Source organism: Dipodomys spectabilis, unplaced genomic scaffold (assembly GCF_019054845.1).
Source record: "Dipodomys spectabilis isolate Male_0828 unplaced genomic scaffold, ASM1905484v1 ptg000115l, whole genome shotgun sequence".
Lineage (NCBI taxonomy): Eukaryota > Metazoa > Chordata > Mammalia > Rodentia > Heteromyidae > Dipodomys > Dipodomys spectabilis.
The window spans coordinates 8,896,197-8,919,113 of record NW_024870792.1 but is presented as its reverse complement, the minus strand read 5'-3'; the positions used below and the strand labels follow the sequence as shown (position 1 = coordinate 8,919,113).

The 22,917-nt window shown below is 32.6% G+C and overlaps 1 protein-coding gene across 1 annotated transcript in view; it reads right to left on the bottom strand.

Moving 5' to 3' along the window:
• Calcrl (calcitonin receptor like receptor) overlaps positions 1 to 22,917 on the bottom strand; it is a 96,544-nt gene extending 73,627 nt beyond the window's left edge. Inside the window, exons 1-2 of the mRNA XM_042688313.1 lie at positions 22,618 to 22,917; positions 8,188 to 8,255 (exon numbers count right to left, since the gene is read on the bottom strand). The gene's annotated coding sequence lies outside the window, so the exon portion shown is untranslated. The remainder of the gene's footprint in view (positions 1 to 8,187; positions 8,256 to 22,617) is intronic.

Below are 22,917 nucleotides of genomic sequence, written 5' to 3'. Positions count from 1 at the left end.
GCTCATACAACTTAATTGGGAGTCTAAAATTAATATTTAGAATTTTGAATATTTGAATTTTGTAACTATAAATCATATATGTGATATAAAAGTGATATAAAAGTTATGTTCTAAGAGAATGCTAGTATCTAGGATAGAAGACAGCTAGTCAGTTTCTCTTTCCTTGTCCTGGATTATCTGAGCATAAATACAACAACAATACATTTCTAATATCATATTATCTAGTCAGTTGAATATGTCAGAATATGGAGTGTTCTGCATGAATATTAGCAAAAATAAACAGAGTAGAGTTTCAAGTCTTTTAAGATTTCCTCTAAACAAATGTATCTCTGAGTGCTGGTTTATTATTTCATGGATGATTTACAAGAATGTACATGTTGCCTTCTGTAGGGAGAATGTTCTATGCCAGGAAGAGATTAATCCTTGGGGATATGTAAATCAGGACCAAGACCACCCATATGGCAGTAGTTGTGTTCATACTTTCCTCTCTAAAAATAAGTTTGTTAGGTAACATTGTATACTTTCTAATTGCCAGGTAACTCATTTGAAAGCCTAAGTAACTGTGAATCAAACATGGAATCCTATAACACACTTAGTATTTTCATCAATTCAAATAACTTGAATACTTATCTCAATTGTAAAATTGTAAATGTTAACTTTTCCATAATTATTCTTACCATTTAAATCCAGTGAGGCTGGATTTATACTGATAATTATAACGTGATCATCAAATCGTACTAATCAAAAACCCACAAATTCCTGATTTCTAGTATTAAGAAATCATAAAATTATTATATAAAAAGATGTGGTGTAGAGCCTGTGAAATCTTCATGCACCTAAACCACACCAAAGCAATGGAGTTCTATATAAAATTGATATAAAATTAAAATTCACATTATAAGGTTTAGATAGATTATAAAAGAGTAAATGTCTTTTTCTTATTTCTTTAGTAAAATTTTCCAAATGTAATTTCACCTTTAAAGTCAGAAGATCAGATAATAGACTGTAATACAAAATGTTCTGGCTGAAAAAAAATAGGTCTTTTTGAACAACCACTACAAAATATGAACCATAGTATATAGTTTTGCAGATTGATTTGTCAAGCTTATTAAATCATGTTTTTGCTTTCCTTGAAGTAGGTCTATTTCTCATTAAGAGGAATGCTTTAGATAAAATATGTTAACATCTGTAAATATTTCTGGTGTTTTTTATTTTTATTTTGTTGAGTATCTATAACAATCTGACAGTAAAGAACATTTTGCCACCACAGGAACTTCCTGTGAAAATACAGTAAATGACTATATCTTCCTTGCAAGACACAGCCTTAGTTTCTCCAGTTTCTAGTTACTTCTCAGATACTCTAGATAGAAATTTATCCTTTTTTAATAGAAACTCAGAACTATCATATATTTTCACTTGGTGTTAATAACCAGTAGACATACCACTAAGCATATTAATAAGTTTTCAGACAGTAAACAGTAAGCTAAAGTTATCTTGCCATCCATCAATATCCTATGGCTGATACCGATCAGAACATTATCAACACTTGAGTACTCTTGGCAAGATAGAAGGGCAACGTGGGCAGAGCTGGCTTGAAGTTAAGAAGAAGTGGCAGATTTGTTACCCTGATAGATGTCATGAATTGTGTCAAAAGCAAGGGACTACTTCCAGTAGAAGGTGTTCTTAGCACAGGTAAAACCTTGAATTCAATCTATACTAACAAAAAACAAAGAAGAGAGATTATTATTTCATTGTATGTACACTTTACCATATAAAAAAGGAAATATTTTGCCAAATTTGGTACATTCCATAAAAGATAGCTAATTTTCTTTGAAAAATATGCCTAAGGAAGTCCTGTTATTAATAGATTGTTCTCCCTTATTATTTGTATTTTGACCGCTCATTCAAAAATTATATGGCTGCAGCTGTATGATTTTATTTCTGTGTCTTCTACTCTTTTCCATTGGTCTATGTTTCTGCTTTCACCAGTACCATGATGTATTTTTGTTACTATAGCTCTGTAGTATAATTTAAAGTCCAGTATTGTATTATCTCTATCATGTCTCTAAGACAGGTTTTTGCTATATAGACAAGACTGAAGTAGAATTTGTGATGTTCCCACTTTAGCTCCTGATTCAGGATTATAGGTATGTTATACCACATTCAGAATAAGACTTGTAATAGGTTTGAATCAGATCTATAAATTATAATTCTGGACTCTGATAAGACTTGCTTTTTAGATAAAATCTCTCTTCATTGCTTTATAACAATCTATCTTGAAAAAGTTTGTGAAGTTTGTCATATTTTATGATAACATAAAGAATGACATGTCACATGTTTTGGAAGATATGTAATAATCTTCATTATAAAATATAAATGAACTAACTATTTGCTAATGGTCATAGCCTAAATATAATTATGACATGTGGAATTGCATAACACTAAATGCAATGAAGTTTTCATTATAACAGACTTCATTACAATTTATTATCCTTAATAATAAATGAGAAGTCCTTTGGTATCTTCAATCAAATGTGCCTACAAAGCCACATTCATTTATTAAGAAGATGGAGAACATATTTCCATTTACTACATGTACTATTGATTCATATTATTGTAGATCCAATGTTTCTTTGTAGTTGAGTCCAGTTTGGAAGATAACTTCAGTTTTTCTGTTAAAAAAAATGTACTGTAGCTAGGCACTAGTGGCTCACACCTCTAATCCTAGCTGCTCCAGAGAATGAGATAGAAGGATAGTGGTTCAAAGCCAGCCTGGGCAGGAAAGGTCTTGAGACTCTTATCTCAAATAAACTACCCAAAAAAGCCAGAAGTGGAGCTGTGGCTCAAGTGACAGAACATTAGCCTTGAGTAATAAAACTAAGAGACAAACCCTGAGTTCAAGCCCCAGTACTGGGACAAAAAAGGGGGGGGAGTATTGTTACATGTGTGTGCTTTTGTGTGTGTGTGTGTGTGTGTGTGTGAGAGAGAGAGAGAGAGAGAGAGAGAGAGAGAGAGAGTTACTTGAGGAACTTATTTTCATTGTGTTCTTGAGGAAAAAGTGCAAAGATGGATGGAATACTAGTATAAAGCAGGATTTTTCCATTTTCTTCCTAGATAACCTTTGAAAACTAATTTTGAAAGATCTCATGTCAACTCACAGCTCAATTATGCAATATACAATTGTACAATATACATTTTAAACATTTACAGTTCTAACTGTTATATCATTCTTTTAAGTGTTCCTGGAGAAATACAAATACATGAACAGTTTAATGCCTGACACTTCCATTAACAAATAAATGAATGTGCTCTTCCTAGCAGTGGGAAATTATACTCCCCATCCTCAAAAGTATATTCTGTTTTACTTCCCACTCTTGCCCTAGAAATTTATGCTGTCAAAACAGATTTTTTTATTACAAGGTTTTTCTTCTTTCTTTTCTTGTAGCTTTCCCTCCCTCCCTCCCTCTCTCTTCCTCTCTCTCTTTCTTTTTAGTTTAATAAGTTTTTTTATTGTGAAAATACTGTACATGGGCTGGGAAGGTGGCTCAGTGATAGAGCACTTGCCTTGCATGCTCGAGGCCCTGGGTTCGATTCCTCAGCACCACATAAGAAAAAAAGCCAGAAGTGGTGCTGTGGCTCAAGTGGTAGAGTGCTAGCCTTGAGCTGAAGAGCTGAGGGACAGCGCCCAGGCCCAGAGTTCAGGCCCCACGACCGGACCCAAAAAAAAAAAAATACTGTACAGAGGGGTTACAGTTACATGAGCAAGGTAATGAGTACATTTCTTATCAAGTATCTTTGCTTGCTTGCTTTCCTTCCCTCCCTCCCTCCCTCTCTCCTTTCCTTCCTTCCTTCCTTTCCCTCCCTTTGCTCTTCATTTATTTATTTTTTTGTTTTTCAACAATGTCTCACTATGTAGCCCCATCTGGTTTCAAAGCTATAACTCTTCTGCTTCTGCCTTTCAAGTTCTGGGATTACAGGTAGATGTCACTATACCAGACAATATTACAAGATATTTTAAATGATCCTTCAAAGAATGAGGAAACTACATGATGCATAAGAAGCAAGGATTAAGGAGCCAGAAAAATAGAGAAAAGTACATCACCCAATAAGCAGGAAGACGTTTTTAAATCCCTGATTGTTGCAATTGCTTCTATTGCTATCACACCAACTTAGCTCTCAGAAAAATCTTCAACCTGATTAAAACCTTCCATGGAACATGTACATTCATCAAATTTTACCTTCAAATTTCCTGTCAAAATGACTGTCAATTAATTAGAATTTTTGTTAGAAATGAGGATGATATTGATAATAACCTTAGCAGCACTTTTGAAAGATACACTAAATCTAAGCACTAATTATATTTCTACCTCTATCAACCTATTCATACAGCTGCTACCAAACCTAGAAATACAAATTACAGAGTAAGTTACTGATATTACAATATTAACTTTCAAGAATTATGACCAAATTATAAAATGTATGTTGGGCACTATGATTACCAAAGTTTACCTGTGAAGAAATCAAGGGACTGCTTTAAAAATTTAATAGTTATTGAAAGTTTCAAAGGTTAATAGTTATTAAAAAGTTAATAGTTTGAAAGCAAACTGGGCAACTTGTTTGGGGAGTCTATATTCCATAGCAAAATATAAGATTGTTACAAATGTTTTATTCATTTTTAGACAAAGTTTGTCCAAAACACAAATAAAATATCATTAGCAATGCAATTCTGCTTTTGTTGTAGTGAAATCTTAACTCAGGGTTTTTACTCACTAGATAGAGATTACTACTGCAGCCATACCAGACCTGAAGCCATGTTTACTCTGATTATTTTTCAGATAGGTAGGGTCCTATTTATTGCTGGGCTTTCCTGGACCATAACCATCCTATTTGGGCTTTCTGTTATATCGGGATGATAAGCACTCACTACCATGCCCAGCATTTTATGTTGAAAGTGAATGCTCATGAACTTTTTTGCTCAGACGGGGTAGCAACTGTGATTTTCCCAGTATTTACTTCTGGGATAGCTGGGATGGCTAAAATAATCTACCACACCTAATGAAACATGTCCTCTAATGAGATTTAAAAAAAAAAAACTATACTACTAAAACTTTACAATAAATTAAGGAATTCTTTATAGATGCTTTTTTTTATTTAGACAGAAGACAAAAACATATGGCTACAAGAACAGAAGATAGAGTGTGGTATGTTTACTTTCACATGATGGAAATAAAACCTTGAGTCAAAAAATGAGCAGAAAGCAGTAGAATGAGTGACCTTATAGTTTATTTAAGACAGCCTTCTATTTATGTTTCTAGATTTAGATCAATCTCTAATTTTACAGATGTGGCAAGGCAAACTTCAGGCCATTTATGTGTCATGGTAGAACGAAAGAAGTGATACAAACCAGTCCTATGTTGGTCATTATATTTCATACCCCCAGTTTCTTGTTTTCTCTGGCTCTTGTAGTGGGTAGACAGTTGGAAGTCACTGACATCATGGAGAGATGTATTTTGCTGCCTAGTACTGGACCAAAACTAACCCACTCATAGGAGTACTCTTAAAAAAAATACAGAACAAAACCACAAGCCAAAATTAAGTACAGACTTGAGGGGAGTTTGCAATTAAGTCAAAGTCTTTTGCCTTCTTTTTTTTATTACCTTAATGTACTTCCCACTGAGCTAACCCAAATAGATTCACTCCTGCTTCTCTAATGTATCCATGTTGTTTGGTGGGAAAACTTTCATTGTGCCCTGCTGTGAAAATCTTACGGAATCTTCAAGGAACAGGCACTGTTCACACCATACCAAGATACTTTGAAGGACAAGTATAATTCTTCTATAGTCAGAACTTAGTTCTCAGTAAATACAGAATTTCTAGACATACACAAAAACCAAAAATTTGTAAAGATGCTATTTCCTTCAAAATCATACAGAAATACAGCCAAACAAACATAGTTCTAAAGTTCAAGTGAACAAACAACAAAATGGAGCCTGCAATGATTGTTACATACTTTCTGAGGAAGTTAATTTCTTATCTTGGAGTTAAAGTTTCAATAAGGTTACTGAACTTCAATGATAATTAGAAATAGATTCTTCTGTCATTAAAAAAAATTCAATCTACCAATGATATTTCTCTGATTTTTTTCTCTTTCCTAGCTCTAATTCATCTTTCCAGTTTTACAACTTGAGAAATGACTATGTCAATAAAACAATATAAAATACTTGAAGTTAGAAGAATTAAACCATTCCAAATCACATCCTTTGTGACTGGGTTTCTAGGTCCTGTCTTTAGATTAGAGCAGCTTCAGTCATATCACCCAGACTTTGATCTAGAATGGACCTGATAGGAGAATGATAGCAGAATCTGCTAATTTCAGACTTAGAAACTAGAAGCTGGGGAGGAGTTAGTGAACTGTCTTGGTCTTAAATTCTACAGCAGTGGTCAATGAGCTAAGAATAGGAACTTCTCTTCTCAACCTCAGTTCAGTGTTCCTTTTATTAGGTTAGAGTTAATCCTTGCAGGATTCAAACTAACATGCTGTCAAACTGGTTCTGCGTCTCTGTTTTATTTTCCATTTCTTGAAAGATGATTTTTCTTAACTTCTATCTGACCAGAATTTAAATTAATTTACACTTTAAATTGTACTTCTTAGAATTGAAAGTTAAAGCATACAAAACAAAACTAAATTTGAACAAAAGAAAAATAGTACCTATGTTCCAGAAAGCCTTTGAATTATAGCCAATAGAGAGAAAAAAAAGTTTAAAATTGGGCCATTCACTTTTTAATCCACTTCCCCTCATCTCTTTTGAACTGCCATTATGTTTTACAAGTTGTAATTGGAAAGATACTCTAAAATATGTAGCTATCTCCCTCTTCTTGTCCACATGAAGACATGGCTAGCACATACAGTAGCTGACTCACACTGGGTCTTCCTTAGTATATGTTACCCCCACCCCCATTATGTGTACTTCCCTAAGTCTCTTCATTAACTAAAATTGGGACTTTATAAAACTTGATCTGGCACGACATCATATAAAAGAGCTCAAGAAGAAAAGTCCAGCTGTCAGATATAAGGAGATATTTTGAGCCTCCAAATCTTGCTATTAGAAATTATGAGTCATGTGAAATGAAATGTACAAAGGAAGCTGACACATAAAAGGCCAGAACAATGATGAGTTCCTGGAGATAGGGTGCAGGACAAAGGACAATTACAGAGTGACTATTTTGGGGTCTACAGTATGACTTGGGAACTTAAATGTCATAACATAAGAAAGAACTACATCACATACTTCTGAACTTAGGGATAATTTAGTAGCCATTATTTTCATTAATGGTATTATAGTTTATTAGAAGGCTATACTTCTCGTCTAAAAATCAGCTATGGTAGGAAGTTTGATACTTTGTAAGGAAGATGGTTGTAGGATGTGAAAACAACTGCATAATTTATGTATTATTTGTCATGCTGCTATGATGCTAAATACACACAAGAAGACATATTTGTCTGTAACAGCAGTCTTTTTGGAAGTACCAATACCCTAAGACTACCAGCACTGAAACTGAAATGGCTTTGCCAAGCAACCTTAAATAGTGTTTAGAGCAGTTTAAAATTTTAAAACAATTCACCTTCCATTTTCCTTTTCCCTTATCCTTTTATATTCCTGTTATGAGAAAGTTTTATCTCCATTGACAGATGTCTAATAATGACTATGAATCTGAAAATTAAATAACTCTACAGACAGAAGATATTCTATTCAAATGAATAATGTATCCCTGTTATCTTACAACATTTAACCTGATGTCTTTTCTATATGGAATTGTGATCCTGATAAATAATATATATATATATATATATATGATATCTGTGGCTTATTAAATTACCAGTGTTACTAAATTTGTTCTAGCACATTCAAATAAATTTAATAAATCCAATCATCTAGATAAAGCAACAAGAATACAGTAATAATTCTCAAGGACATGATCTTGAAATCTGACAGTATTTGTCCATTGCCTTTCAAGATTTCTGTCTAATTAAAAGTTAATTATAAAACATACTTCGCAGTCTTTCTCACTATTGGTAATGTGCTCTGAACATCCCTGAATGAAATGTGTTATTGGAAATATGTGATTGGAAATCCAACATGTTACATCTATCTGGTCATGAATATGCTTTTGTAGTGTCTGCAATACCTGAAGGAATGCCCGTCCAGAGTGTTGATAGGTGGCAGCACAAGGGCTTGGTATATCATCGTAGGTTCCTGGATGATAAGAGAAGATTCTTGTGAACTCAGTAATATTCTTAGTAGTTGAGAGGATTGAACAGAATTGGATTTACACGTAGTATCTCTCTGTTAAAAACCATAGACATTGTATTTTATTTTTTAACTTTAGATCTGGTTATATGTATGAATAAATTGTATTTTCCAAAATCAGCTAGGAGCTGTTGACGAAAGCTAACCACATGATACATTTTTAAAGGCCCCGAAGAGATTCTGCTTCTAGATTGTTGCCCATCTAGGAAAAGAAAAACAAAAATGGAGTCCTACTGGGATTCACAAGTTATACAAGGCAGAAACTGAAATACATTGCCATTTAAGGTAAAGATTTTTCAGTTCCCCTCTCCAGTCACCTACAACTATGTATCAGAACAGTTGAATGAGGACAAAAGAGCTGAGTATAATTAGGCTTCATTGACAGAGACTATTAGGCTCCTCTAAGAAGCCGATAAATCTAAGTAGAGGATCCTGAAATCAAAATAAAAGATACTGAGGTTGTCACGTAAATTGTTAGTTCCTTCCTTTCCATGACATTTATAAATCTAGGTTTTCTTAACCCAAATCATAAACATACTTTAAATAGTACATTGAATAGGAAGACAGGAGGAGTTAAACCAGACACATTTAGGTACCAACAAGTTATCCTGGAAGTAATAAAAGATGTCTTCGTAATTGGCACACTGAGGGACACAAACATGGAGAGAAGAGGTCTGCTGGTCTCTCCTTTTCAAGATTTTAGTACTGGGAAGAGATAGAATTGATATATGCAGGGCTTGAGCCTCTATCCTGAGGGCTGGGAGACCTCTTTGAGATTGTATTATAAGGAAAAAACAACACACAAATAAATATATAAAAGTCCAATGGTTAAAAAAAAAAAGGCTATGAAAGAAAATAAAGCAGGCTAAGATAGTCTAGGGAGAAGGGTATGATGATCATGGGAAATCTCTCTGAATAAGTGGAGTTGAGCATTGACCCAGATGAGGAAGTATGCTAACATTGTTCAGGAGAAAGTTTGTTCCAGAAGGACTTGAATCATTCTGAGGCAGGGATAACTTGACTCACTCCCAGTATGGCTAGAGAGTTGACATGGTCAGAGTAAAGGTGATCCAGACATGATCAAAGAGGAAAACAGAGGCTAGATATGATCTTTAATACTCCTTACACAGAAGATGATAGTAACAATTAACCAATTGCTAAACAAAGACTGGCTGTATACAAATGCACTTATCTTTCTAGGCCCCATTAAAAAATATCAAAGTACTTAGCACAAGATAAAGCTATTACATACATCACATTGCTTTGCATGGGCACAACATTTGGACTTACAACTCTTCAATAGTGTCAAATTTGTGTTTGAGTAATAGCTTATTCCAATTACTTTATAATATAATTTGGAATATTTTGTTGGTCTTACCTCATAAAACATCAATTTATCACTATGCCTAACAAGAACCTGAGTTGTTGTCAAGGTTTTCTATAAGTCAATAGAAATGTTTAGGTACATACTCAAAAGCACTAAGAAAGATTATTAAAACCAAGCTCTGTAATAAAATCTTTGTAAAACAAAAATTGAATTACTTTTTGAAATTAGATTGTAAAATTTTATGCTTTGTTATATTTTAATAATTATGTTATTATCTTTATAAACTATTATATGTTATAATTAGGATTACAAACTGGTCATACTAAAGAGAAACATGTTTTTTAATTGGTAGAAACTGTATATATTTAGAATCAGGATTTTTCTGCAAGCTCTATGTGAGGAGCAACCCTTTTATTCTCAGGCATTCAGTAAGGTCATAGTTGTCATTTATTCTGTGTAATTTGCATATTTATATATGGCATTCAGTAACTTCAAAGTTGAAGTTTATTTTGTGGATTTTTTCCATCTTGCAAGAAAATTCCCCATTTATAGAACTGACGGATGCACATTCTTGGTGTTTTCTTCATGACTTTGGAAATTCCATTTTCAACCCAGCCAAAAATGTTATGGAAAAGTCTTTCGACCATTTGGGTGGTTGGTATGTGAAAAGGGTCATCTTCTGCTATCAGCAAACTTATCAGGGTATTAATTTGGATTATCAATGTGTTTTATATATATATATATATATATATATTTGTTGTACTATACATCAATATATACTAGCCACTATCTTTTCATGAAAATATCAGTATGTATAAAATCAAATTATAAAGTAAAAATATATTAATATTCAATAGGAGGAACAAAAGAAATATAAAATCATATTAGAAGTCATAAAGATACTTAGATAAACTAAAAACAAAAGAACTAATTGTTGTTCCTAAAGTGATGGGACAGGAAAAAAAAATCAAAACCAACTAAATCCTGAGAACACTGAACACAAAGTAGGATTAGATGAAATATAAAATGCTATTACCTTCATAGTATTTTAATATGTAAGAAATACTTTTTCTTACAATACTAAAAGAAACTCAATCATAGTCAAGAGATTTAAGCTTCATAAGCTATTTAAAATCTATTTAGCTGATTTTTAAATGATACATTTGACAGGAATTATTCAGTAAGTTATTTTTATTTTTCAAAGGAATTTGCATTGATATTTAATGAAGAGAAATAGAGTATGTCACAAATTATCTACATTTATGTTCATGATGAGGAATGTTACTTATATTCTCAGTTTTCAGGACAATAAAACATTCTTTCCTTTTCATGGATGATTTAGTAAAAGAGAGACAGTTGTTCTTTTAAATAATTATGAACTAAATGGCTTTACCCATAATTCCGAAACATCAAGTCACTGCTACCCAATTAGAAACAAATGTTTTAGCAGAAATGTTTTAATTCATTTTACATGTAAATTTACTGTGATTCATAATCAGGAAAATGCAAATTAAAACCACAATGAGATACTATGTTACACCCACCTAAATGGCAAAAATTAGAAAGTCTGACAGTAATACACAATACTGGAAAGAATATGGTACAATGGAAACCTCATGTAGTATTGGTGAGAACATAAATTGGTACAAGCACCACAGATTGCTGGGTTCTGAAATCCTTGTAGTAAATACATTCCCTGAAGAAACTCAGAGACACATGTGGCAGGAGATGTACAAAAAAAGCCATTTATGGATTCTATGTATCTAATAACCAAATGGTAAAAAAAAATCCAAATGTCCCTCAGCAAGAGAAATAATAAAATCTAATATATACATACAATGGAAAATGGACCAGTAAAATAAAAAGCACCACAAGTACAAACTTAAAAATGATGTATCACAAAAACAATAATGCTGCATAAAAGAAGCCAGTCTCCAAAAAAAAAATGTTTCAGCCAATTGCACATTCATAAGAGTAATATTAAAACCAGTAGAACTTCCATGATGTGTTGCTTAGAAACACATGTACATATGGCAAAGTCAGAAGGTAAGACAAGGGAATGATTTGTACAAGTTTAAGGTAGTGGAAGTAATTCTGTGCTTCTATGTGAATCTTTCAGGGAAGAATGTAAGTGACAAACTGGGTTCCAGACAAACAGATACTGATTAAACTATGTATATATGTATATATAATATATACATACATATATGTACATTTATGCCATACATAATTAATCAATCTACCTATCTGTCCGGTGGCTCACGACTGTAACCCTAGCTACTCAGGAGGCTGAGATCTGAGGATCGTGGTTCAAAGCCAGCCCGGGCAAGAAAGTCCGTGAAACTCTTATCCCCAATAAAAACCACCAGAGAACCAGAAGTGGTGCTGTAGCTCAAGTGGTAGAACACTAGCCATGAGCTGAAGAGCTGAGGGACAGCGCCTAGGCCCAGAGTTCAAACCCCATGACCGACAAATAAAAAAAAAAAAGTTAAATTTTGGAGTTTTATGGAACAAAAGGGTGAATATAGTTGTGTATTCTAGAGTTATATATTTTAAATCTGTAAATCAAAACATACAAAAAATGAGCAACTATGGTTTGTACTTATAATAGTAGCTCCTCAGGAGGGTGAAATACGAAGATTGCAGCCAAATCCAGACCAGGCAGGAAAAGTCCATAGATGGTAATCTCTAATTAACCAGCAAAAAGCCAGAAGTGAAGAGTGAAGCTATAGCTCAAGTGGTAGAGAGCCAGTCTTTAGCCCTTGTGCATTCATTTGAAGCCCCAGTAACCACCCCACCCCGCCCCCACACACACTTACACACTGAAAATAACATGTAGTGGGGATGGATAAGTAGAGGGATGTGGGTGGGACATGGACCTGCTTCAACACAGCACGGGTCCAATTTGAAATTTTACTTTCTTTTTCAGAATATTAAACTTAGAAATCTTATGAGATTTCACAGTTTTTGCAATATGAACAAATGATACACTTGGAATGCTACAAAAATAATTTATGTGCATGAATTCCACAGTCTCAGATTACTTTTTTAGTGATAAGCATAGAACTTTTATATACCGGGAGCTGGGAAGGTGGCTCAGTGGTAGAGTGCTTGCCTCGCATGCATGAGGCCCTGGGTTTGATTCCTCAGCCCCACATAAGCAGAAAAAGCCAGAAGTGGTGCTGCAGCTCCAGTGGTAGAGTGCTAGCCTTGAGCTGAAGAGCTGAGGGACAGCGCCCAGGCCCAGAGTTCAGGCCCCACGACTGGCAAGAAAAAAAAAAAAGAACTTTTATATACCAATCTTGACACATCCTGTAATCAGTGTATGCATATATGTACTTGTGTGCATTTCCATATGTCTGTGGGGGGTGCGGGGGTGTTACTTCTGACTCTAGCCAAAGTGGAAAGGGTCTGTGAAGTTGTATTATGGGTTAGTACAATGTTCTCAAGACTTTGAGATTAGAATGAATTATGTGCCCCTGTATCACAGAAGGAATAATTCTCAGCTGAGAATTAAAAGAGCAAGTATGGTTACATGTGTTATTAGTTACAGGTAAGTACATTGTAAAAAAAATACTTAATGTTTAGTTATTTTAAGACAATCTCTTGATATGCCTGTTCATCCTTCAATTGTAAATAAATTTGAACTATGTGTTATTATGATTTATCCTGACTCTTACCATATCTGAAGTTTAATAAAGAGAAAATCACTTTAAAGCAAATATTGATTGCTTCAGTGGAACGCTGTGCGTGTGCTGAACCACTTCAGACTGATTGGGTAGGTTTGCAATGAAGTATTTCATTTTATCAAACAGCCCTGGTGTTTTGAATGCGCTATGATTTATTTTTCCCTATTTCTGTGCAGTTATGGAGAAACTGTCCTAAGGGACTGCAATTTGTCAATAAGTCAGACATGACCCTCGCTTCTAATAAACACTTTGCAGATCTCATCACAGAGAGTAATCCTTAGGTTTACCCTTGGCTAGTCCTCAAAGAAATGAACAGATAAAGTATTTTCATCTCATGTTTAGACTAAGCATCTGAAATACATTTTGTAAGAGATAAAAGTGGTATTCATTGGAGAACCCTTGTATCTATGGCCATGAGTCCAAAGAATCTCCCTATCCCAAATAATGTGATTGGTGATTGAGCACTGGGGTTTTATCTTCTAACTACTCCAGCAAATAAAATACATTTTATTGAACTGGTTTGTCTTATACATCCTCGTTTCTCTTACAGTCTTCTTTATACTTTTGGCCCCTACTCAATCCCTTTTCCTTTCCCTCCTTTCTTTTACTTTCAAATTTCATCTAACTTTCTTTCATACCAGTAACTTCACTCAGCAATAATTTCTGTTAACTCTGTTCTTATTCTTATTATATCTTTCTATTTGTTAAATGAAATTTTTCTCCTGAGTCTTTCCTATCCCTCTAGTTCACTTCTAATCTTGCTTTCCTTTCTAATGCCTTTGATGTGGAGATGAGTCTACTAACCTCCACAGACATGAAACAAAGAATCTGAACTGAGTTTCCTTAAAGGGAACAGATTTTAGGATGTATAAACTGTTTAAATTGTTTGAAAAGATCTGACTAAAAGATATGACTAAACATGATATTTGACAAAGATATTTTTAGAAACATCTGAGATGAGGAAGTAATTAGCCATAGGAATGAAGTAAAATAAGTTTTATCAGAGTTTCGCTAACATGTCTGTAGGTGATATCATGAATTGCAAAATTGATTTAAGGCACTATTTTATGTCTTCTGGTCATGTCTCTGGTGGCATTGCCAATCTCCTGGAGTAGACATGCCTTATACCATGAAAACTAAATTGCAACAACTAGTATATTTATTTGAAATTCAGAGCATATTTGGTATTAGACTGTTACAATAGACTTTCTTGAATGTACAAATAGTATTCTTAGAGAAGGTTCCAAAGGCTATTTGTTGCCTCTGCTGAATTTAGATGAGAGGAAGTAAGTGTGTTGGCATTACTTTTCTCTGACGGAGGTTACTGGAAGTACTCATTCGTCATCCTAGGGACTGGTACCACCTTGAGAAAGCATGAAGATGCACTCAAATTTTAAGTGAAAAGTACTTGAACTGAAAATTACATTTAATTATTTTAAGTGTCCTAATCAAATTTATTAAAATTCAATATTGTCAGTTTGGTCTTTAAAAGAAAAAAAATTGACCCCAGATTTCTTTCTTCATTTTGTTTACTGTTTTAAGCTCTCTGGACTAAAGAAATGGGGTTATTTCCATGTGAGTGAATGGGTAATATTCTGTTATGTGTAAAAATGGTAAAGTTAGCTCTGATTGTTAAAAAAAACTGGAATCTAAAAGTTATGCTGTTACACCTTATAAGTTCAAACAATGTATTTTGTGAAAGTTATTTGTGAGGCTGTCAAGTCATAACTTAATTTAGTCACAGATCTATCTCCAGAGAGATAACTTACCTGTAGGTATTTATATATTGTATATGTAAATATATAGCTATAGAAAGATTTATATAACAATCATATGTCAACAGAATAGCATGTATAAACTTCCAAAACTGCCATTGACATGTTGAATTATCTTTAAATATTTACTGTTCAATATTTTCAAGCCTGATAAATTATAGATATAACATGTAATCCAATGCCTATCAAACAGATACATAATTTTTGGACCTGAAATAGAATTTCTCTTCTACAAGTATATGCTTTCTAAAATGTTCAGTCTATTTTCTTTCCACTCCATTGTAGTTTGTTTCCTTCTACAGACTCTTCGGGGCTATTGTCCAGAAAAGGCAGTAAGTAATGGAGTAAGGCTTTTGTTAGTGGCAGCTGGCAAGTTCACCAGTTTCAACAAAAAATTCTGCCAATTTCAGCCACTGTTTGACCATTTGTGGAAAGGCTTATACATTCTGTGTTAAAATACTGAGCAAAAATCTAATTTATCTTACTCTAAAAAGTGGTGAGTTACTCCTTAGGGCTTAGTGAAAACCTGAATACTAAATCTATGAAGAAGGCATCTTTACTAATTTATTTTTGGTCACAAACATAGTGCAGGAATAAATGCTAGGTTGGTGTAAGAATGATATAGTGATAGCTAATCTTTGAATATTTTATTGTATGAAACATGTCGGGTTGTAGAGTACTGCTCTCACATCTATTATATGATATAAACAAAACCGCAGGAAGTTCATATCCAGTTTTCACTGAAGAGAAGGCATTAAAAATATTCATTCTTTCATTTAGTTATTAAGTGACTTCTAAGTGTCTATTATATACATATCTAGAATATATTTGTGAATATTTCAGGTAAAATTCCTTGTATTTATGGGACTTCTGTATTAATGGAATAGACAATTAATAATAATATGGCAAATATGTAAATCATAGTAGTTTGTTGCTTCATAGTTAACAGGAGAAAATTTTAAGATAAACTATAGCAGATTGGAAAGGCAAAAGATTTGTGGTCATACACGGACAGGTTGATTTTTAAAAAGTCATTACTAAGACTGTCAAGATGAGGGACTGACTATTTAAAGTTAAAAGACTTGACAAAAGGAAGAAGACCTATGGGAGTCTGTAATCCAGGAATGACAGGCCTACAAATAAACAAGATTACTTTGTGTTTATACTAAGAAGCTGTATTCATGTTTATGTGATGAACAGGAAAAAAAGCAAACAGGATAATGTTAAACAACTGCTTCACTCAAATAAGTAGTTCCTGCTGATTTCTGTTAGAATCCCATATCAGTAAAGTACTATGATGCATGATGACCTTTGTCCATGATTAAGAATGAATTTTCACCTAATTATCCAAATGGGAATAGACGAATGGTGATATGTGTCATAATAAAGTTCTATTATTATATTTAAAAGTGTATTTCCTTTCTGAAATTAAAACATTATTTCTGGATAGAGAAATGTAGATCAGAATGTATGGGACCATGTTTGGATAATTAGGAGCAAAGTGTGGTCCAAATGAAAGCACAGGCCATTTCAAGACTTTTATCATAATTAGTGTTAAAGAAGACCTTCAAGGACACAGTGAGCTGGAGTCTAATATTTAGGAGTATATTAAAGACATTTTACAATGATTTATTAGGTCTATAGCTTCAGAAGCAATATCAAAAATTTTGAATAAGGATTCTTTCAACGTATTGGGGCTGAGGCAATTGAGTTCCTTGATGAAAAACTTGGCTTCATGTTTATTATATTTCATGTTTATTATATTTCATGTTTATTATATTTCATGTAAATTATTACACATTGAATATTTTTATAGAATGTTAGTTTATGTCAACATTCAAACATAAACTCTGCTAATTTCAGCATAATCATCTTGAAGAAAATGGGCTAAGTGAAATCTAGCTCATCAAACAGGGCCATAAGAATTTCATGAACAATATTGTTAATTCTTAAGACAATATTTATTAAGAATGAAGTTTTGAAAAATGTCTGACTTTATTATTTGTACAAGGAGGCCTAAAGAGAATACATAATCAAATATTTTGGTGTAGTACACTCAGATAGTATTGGAATCTATAAAATATTTCTTATAAATATTTATTTTAATTAATTTAAATAAATTATCTACCTTAATTATATATTTTATAAGAGCACATACTATTTACTGTACTCCATGTTTTCAGTTTGAAAATGAATGAAGAAATTGTCTTTTTGGTCACAAAATTAATGTATATGCCTATTTAATAACATGATTCTCTTTACCAAGTCCTTATGATGTTATTTAGCCTAATTCCTATTGTTATAGGTAAGCATGAAGGGCCCTTACGTTCAACATTTCCTAAACCATTCCACAGTAAGAGAGTGGAAATGGAAATATGAACTTTTAACTCATGTTATTGTCTTTGACTCTATATCTGCATATATTATTAGTCTGGCAAATTTACGTTATAGAAGTACCCCAAAGGAAAGAACAATCTAACAAATTCTAAATCGCTTACACTTTCATGTGCCTTGGTTAAGATAATCTGAAATGTCTTCTCTATTGTATCTCATATGACATTAACCTCTTTGAAATGATTTCCTTTTACTTAATTCATGCTGTAGAATCTCAGCACCCCTTAACAGAAATAATCAAATGAACATATGAATTAACATATGGTTGTTTCCTGTACAGTTAAACTGTGAGGTGAACCAAAATCAGAATGTTTTCCTCCTTATCATACACAATGAGAGCAGATTTCAATGTGGTTAGAGGAAGAGCAATTGTGAAAGGCTGTATGGAATGTGGATGCAATACACGGAGAGATCCATCAAAAAGAGAGATACCAGGTAACTTTCGCAATTGCGAAAAGCATGAATCTCTTTGAGACTGTTTGTGGAGAAAGAATTTATAGTTTCCTTTTTCTTTTCATTGCATTCTCAATGTAGGTATTTGAAAATATTCAAAGACAAACAATAAATTATATCCAAAACCTAAATGTGTTTTTGCACAGGTACTCTTTGTTTATAATTGTACTGTGCGTGTGTGTGTGTAAAACTTAAGAAAATATGTATTATATGTAGAATGTGATGGGAAGAATTGCCTATCACAATTGGTATCTCTACAAAAACAAAACATCCAAGAAAAATTTGAAACCCTAAAAATTGATTTTATTGGATCATTCTTACTATTCTTTTAATGTTGAGCATCCACGGCTATTAGAACACATTTTTGATAGTAAATTAAATGTACTTCCATATTTTATAACTATGCAAAATTCATATGTCCATAAATGAGCTTACTATTACTATTTTGTGTTAGAAGAGATTCAGTTTAGGTTGGATAGATCATTATCCATCCCATGTGACTTTGTGTAGCATCTGTACTGAGTATATAATAAGATACAATAGACACAATTGTGACAAAATAATTAGGACACAGTATTAGTAGATGTAGTTAACACAGAGTTTTGCCAGTGATGGTTTAACTTCAGACATGTATTTCCATCAGGTTTCACGTGTAATAAAATAAAGAGAAACAAAATAATTTCTGTTCATTGTATCTTTGAAAGAGATAATGTGAAGGTAGTGTTTGCATTCTATTAAAATAGTGACTAAATATTGTTTTTCAGAATGTGTGATAGGATAGTAAAGGATGATCATTTTAAGGTCTGTAGTGATTAAAAAGAATAAAAACATGATGTCAATATGAAGTGGAATAAGATACCTCTAAACTTTTGGTTCCATCCAACAATCTTAGTAAGTAGGGAGTGATGACTTCATTAGCATAGGGGTTATTGATTTATTTACTTACTTTGGATTATATTTGGTTGAACTGGGTTGGTATTTTTGTTTTTTAAGAGGAGTATGTAATACTTTCACCTTTGATGAAATTTATGGAAGGATAAAAGATAATTTTTTTCACATTTTATGAACTCAGATGTATTGTTTTGACCATTTTTGCAAATAATATATTAGTGTTTTGTTTTTGCTTTATTCTTTCTGATAATGCAAGAAAACTGAAAAAAATTAAAGAAATATGTTATAAAAATATTCATAATTTTGTGTCTGATAATAATTATAGGAAACATAGACCTTTGACTTAGTCCCCAGTTATTAAGACTATGACTTTGTATCCTTAATAATTAGATACATTACTTTTCTCCTTTTTTTGGTAAAAAGATCTTACTACTTATTAAACTAAAATGTAAATGGATTTGATTTTAACATTGCTCAAATATACAAATATGTTTAGTTGACTTAAATAGCAGAACAAAAATTGTTATAGTCCCAGTTAAATATGAAAAAAATACCATCCATACTGAGGACTTTTCATTTAAATTAAAATTACAGTAGAATATAAAAAAGTGCATTTCCTACTTGTTGATGTAACTCTCAGATAGATATGTGATATGCTTTCCATATCTACATGAGCTTTCATCCTTAACGGTTTTGATTTCATGTTAATATTCCAAATTTTTCTATTAGTTATAATCTACCTGTTATTTCTTCAGTTTTTTTTGCTATATATCTTCAAAATTGTATACTAATTAAAGCTAGATGAAGTTAAGGTGTAAAAATTATCCAGATACTTTGAGTTGCATAATCGATATTAATGGCTAATAATGAAATTAATGGCTAATAATGAAAGAATTTGGGTAGGAATGGTTTTGGTGTGAGTAAGAAGGTTAGGGCCGGGAGGCCTGGTTGGAATGAAGGACCTGCCCCGTATTTCATATAAATTTATGCTTCTGAAAAATCATGAACCTTTATGGTTCACCCAAGGACTTCAAAACCAGACACACCTTCAGTGTGTGTTCTAGAATTCTGATTAAGAACTAAGATGTACCACACAATTAGAGAGATACAATGTAGTTCATCGGTCAAAAGCTTTTCTGAATCCCAAACAATGATAAGGAATAAAGCTAAAAACCTATTTGAATTCATTTTTATTCTAAAAAGTTGACATCATAGTGACTATATCTGTAAAAACAATTATTTATCCAAGATCCATTCACTCATATGTAAAAGGTGAAATATGTTTGTTTAGAAAATACCAATTTTGATCCTTTAAAATTTATTGAGTGAATTTTCCTACAGTCTAAAAACAATCCCCAAAGATGGTTACCATCAAAATTTAAACCTAGAGTTAGAAATTAATAAAAAATAGTTTTAATGGTGCCAAATATTGCCTGTTAGAAATGTATAGTAATATTACATTCAGTTAGCTTTATGTTTATTATTTTTCTACATAAAAATGAAGCATATAAAATAATATAGCTCTATTAGTATTGTTAAAAGTTTTACTGAATTTATATTATGCACGAAAGTAATAATATAGCATATATAAAGGTCTTTAATATGGTCACTGTTCATACCATTTTAATATAGTTTAAGAATTATCAATGAATAAATCATATAAACCCAAGTCACTGTTTTGTGAAACAAAACAAGTTGTGAAAGCATAGACTCAGTTACAATTTATTTCATTTTTCTGTTTTTCCAACTTTTTCCAAAATGAGTAAAATTTTGTATATTATAAAATCTTAATATTTTAATTAACAGAAAAATATTTGCTGTGAGCTAAGTTGTAGAAGGAAAAACAAAATAATGGCCCAAAATATATCTCTTTAAAAATAGAATGTCCAGGTAAAACACATCTCAGCTTACATTCACTATTCATGCAATTTATTCATTCTATGTTTTATTCTATACTTTTAGAAATGGTTTTAAGAGTCTATGCAATGAGCTCTTAATATTATAATGAGCACCCATAAAAATTAACTTTAATTCAGTAAGCATGCTTTGATATTCTGATATTTAAATTTTTAACTATTAAAATAGTTATAATACAAATCTCTTATTTCAAACCTCCAGTTTATACTGGAAGTGGAAAGTTTATAAACCATGCTATTAATAGACACGAATATTTAAATGATACAAGAGAATCATGTGTTGAGAGTTAGTAATTAAATAAAGATTAGAAAATATGGGGGCCTAATTCAATATAAAATATATTGATATATGATACTTCATTTTAAGGAAATAACCTGATTAAAAATAATGCTGTTTTAACTTCTGTAAACTAACTCATGGCATTGGATAATTTTCTGTGTTGTTTTCACTTCCTTCTCTAATTACCTGTGACTACAAAGCCATATTTTAAAAGCACATTTGCCAGTTCTACACATAAGAAGCAACTCAGTAGTAGAATGTAGGATCAAAGAGAGAAATCAGCTATGATACTTTTAAAGAATCATAAATGTAAATTTTAAGTAAGGTTTCCACTAGGTTGAGAAATGTGTGAGAACACTGAGCCATAAACTACTCAGGAATTAGTTACTCAGGATGAGTTTGAAGTCTACAGTTGGCAGACAATGGTTGATTAAGCTCAGGATTAACCATTAAAGGAGACATTGCAGAGCATAATTTCATATGTGCAAGAAAACGTATTAATAATCAACAAATTTAAATGCAAATTGGACATGCTATTTTTAGCACCTATTTCTGATATATCTATACCAACAACTATTATTAGACATTAGTTTTTAAATTGCCCAGAACAATCTGAGCTGTTGAAAGGAGCACGAATAGATGCTTCATCACAACTCTTCTGTATGTTTTATCCTGGAAACTCTTACATTTAATACATAATTTTACTTCTGTTTCACAACCTAGTCCACACTTGCAGGAAAGCTCAGCTGCACTTCTTTATCCATAGATAGCTCTTAATTATATCTCCACTCCCTAGTTCCCTCAAAAAGAAGTTTGCAAAGGGATATTGGTCAAGTTGAAGTAACAAATTCTCTTGACTTGAAAGAGTTATGAATCTTAAGAAATAATATAGAAATCTGTACATTTTCTTAACTCTGTTTTTATGTTTTCTTTGTAACACACTCTATGATTCAAATGCAATGCAAACATTTCAGGTTTAGGGGGGAAAGGTATATAAATACAGCTAGCAACAACAAACAATAAAAATTCCATTAGTTCAATAATTTTATATATATATATATATATTTGTAACTAGATGTGGAAAGTAGATAGAAGGCAAATGAAATAAATCCAAATTGATTACTGCTTTTTTAACTCTGTATTGTGTTTAACCAGAGAGTGAAGCTATGATACCCCCAGAAGTACATTTTATCACTTTCTTAAAATACTAAGAATATAGTTTAAAGACCCTTCCTGGGGACAGGGGAGGGAAGGAGAACCGAGGAACGTTTTCCAATTGTCAAGCTCAAGCTTAGTTAATAGTAGAGCTAATTTTAAAAGCATGTTCCGTGATTAGGGCATTTGTTCTGAAATTTACCTTTTAATTCATTTAGTTGTTTTTTTAAAAAAATGATCAAGTATGCTACATAGTAGTAATAGATTTTATTTGCACTTTCGGATAACATGTAGTAGTTTCCCTAACATGTGGAATGCTGTTTATCATTTGTTCAATGCCACTTTACTAAACTCTTGTTAGAAATACTGTCAAACAACATGAAAGACACTTCTCGAATAAATCTCTTTCTTTTGAATAATGCACTTACCCAGCACAGCTCCTAAGAAAATTCCTGATGAAAGAGACAGGATGGAATTTGACTTTCTGAGATTCCGCAGACAGATTTATCCCCAGGCAAGGTGGAGAAGAGGCAAAGCCTTGCAATGTGATCCTGCCAGCAGAGCGAACTCCAGTCAAGCAGAGCTTGAAGGTCCCAAGGCAGGAGGTGACACTCTCTGCTGGAGACAAGGGTTGTTCTGGGTAGATTGGAAGTGTTGTCAGATTGTAAGTGATCAGCAGCAGAAGGGAAACATCAGGGCTTCCTGTTACATCACTGACCCCGCCTGCA